The sequence below is a fragment of the Vanacampus margaritifer genome, chromosome 2 (genome assembly GCF_051991255.1).
Source record: "Vanacampus margaritifer isolate UIUO_Vmar chromosome 2, RoL_Vmar_1.0, whole genome shotgun sequence".
NCBI classification, from domain to species: Eukaryota; Metazoa; Chordata; class Actinopteri; order Syngnathiformes; family Syngnathidae; genus Vanacampus; species Vanacampus margaritifer.
The window spans coordinates 49,352,766-49,355,265 of NC_135433.1; positions in this window are offsets into that span (position 1 = coordinate 49,352,766).

Sequence of the window (2,500 nt, forward strand, 5' to 3'; positions counted from 1 at the left end):
CATACACAGCAAGAGCATGAACAAGTTTAGACAAACACAGTGCATTTACCACCAACACCCTACCTTTTAAGTGAAGACCACGCATTTTCCACAGATTCATTCGGGTGCACACACTGCTATACAAGCCAGACCACAAACAATCCCGACAGGTCACCTCATCCCTACCCAAGGGCACACCAAGAACCCTATAAGAATCCCCTGCATCCCTGACGCCCCAAACATTCGGCGGGGCCACGATGCCCCCGCAGTAGGACACAGACGTCTTTTCGAAATTTATCTTTGCTCCTGAGGCAAGGCAATAAACGTTCAGGGTGTGGAGAGCAACATTGAGGCTCCCCACATCGCGCAAAACCAAATTGGTGTCATCCGCATATTGAAAGATCTTATATTCCTTACCAGATGGACTCACAATTCCGTGCACAGCCCCATCCCTCTTGAGCATAGCGGCCAAAGGCTCGGCCACTATACTATAGAGGAGTGCACTCAAAGGACACCCCTGCCTTACCGACCTCCGCAAAGGGAAGCTATTCGACAGGAGTCCATTGCATTTTACACGGCTGACCGCACTGGAATACAAAAGTTTAATCCAGTTCACGAAGCCATTTTTAAAACCAAATTTCTCCAAAACACGGTAAAGAAAACAATGCTCAACCCTATCAAATGCTTTACTGAAATCAACTGAAACATGAATCCCCCCAGAGACATGCATCTCCTTCAACAAAAACTTTAGGGAGAGTATCGTGTCAGAAATGTCCCGTCCCGGGACACAATACGCCTGTGTACTGGCAACCACTTTACCAATCACACCTTTCAACCTATGTGCTAATACTTTTGCCAGTATTTTATAATCGGTGTTAAGGAGACTTATTGGTCTGTAATTGGCCAGGCACCGCTTATCACCCTTCTTAAAAATCAAAGTCACAATACTAAGAGAAAAGGAGTCCGAAACCCGACCCTCTCTCTCAATATCGCCATACAGAGTATGGAGAATCGGGGCTAACCTGTGAGCGAAAGCACTATAAAACTCTGCGCTCAAACCATCCTCTCCTGGACTCCTACAGGCATTGAGACCCCTAATTGCTGCAGAAACCTCTGCCAAAGAAATAGGCGCGTCGCAGCTGTCAGCGTCACTAGGGCTCAGAGACCCTTCAAGCGCACCTAAAGCCTGACTACAGCTTACCTCGTTAATCCCTTCCCCATCAAACAAATCTGCATAAAACCTACCTACAATATCCAAAATCTCATCCAAATCACTATGACACCTGCCTGACTCATCCAACAGGCCATCCAAGTATAGCTTGCTCTGCCTGGACTTCTCTAAACCAAAAAAGAAAGCTGTGGAGCGCTCGCCCTCTACCGCATACTGGGCCCTGGATCTAAGTGCCGCCCCTCTAGCACGACTAACCTGTATAGTCCTGAGCTCTTCCTGCAGCACCAGATACTCAGGATCTACCGGGCCTAAACCAGAGGTGGCGGCAAGCCTCTGGAGGTGGCTCCGGACCGTGTGCTCCCTGATGGACTCCTCCCACCTCCTCTGCTTACTATAACGTAGGCACAGCTTTTTAATTTTAGCCTTTGCCTGCTCCCACCAATCAACCAAAGAGTCACAAATTTCCATTTCATCATCAAAACAATCAAAAAGGTGCTCCATCTTATTTACAAAAGTGGGGTCGGCAAGCAGCATATTATTAAAAACCCAGACCCCCCCATTCCTCTTACCACCCAGGAAGTCAAGTTTGACGGAAAAAAGGGAGTGATCGCTCCAGCCCACACATGCATAGGAGCTGCCACCGATGTACTTCCATAAAGCACTTGCAACAAAACACAGATCTATCCGAGACTGGAGGAGGACCCCCTGCACCACCTGACGCCGGGAATAGTCCCTTTTCAGGGGGTTGAGACCTCTCCAGACCTCGGACAAATCAGCAGCCACTGCAGCATCAATCAAAAAACTTCGACTAACGTCATTCCTAAATGTGTTGTTCGGACCGAGATCGATTTTTGACAACGCTATATTAAAGTCGCCAATCAAAAACGAGGAATCAGTAACATAAGGAAAAACAGAAACGAAGAAGGTTTTCCTCTCCATCTCCTCACTAGGCGCATAAACATTTATAAGGCGAAATTTAGTGGAGCCACGCAGAAAATCAATCACTATAAAGCGGCCATGTGGGTCCGCATGCACTAAAGAAGACCCGCCGAAAACACCCGGCTTAACTAGGACAGCCACACCACGGGAGTGTGCAGAGCCCAAAGCACAGTACAAAACACCAATGTCCATATCCTCTACCTTGCGATGATGCTCCGCCTCCCACCACGTCTCCTGGATGCACAGCACGTCCCAGGTGGTGTCGTGAAACACACTGTGCATCTTTTCCCTATTCCTCAAGCTCCGGGCATTAATGGAGACTAGGGAGAGCGTCATTAGGAAGAAAAAAGGGAGTTGAACCATCATCCTGATCTAGACTACCGTTTAGACTTCCTGTTCGTCTTTGTCGGG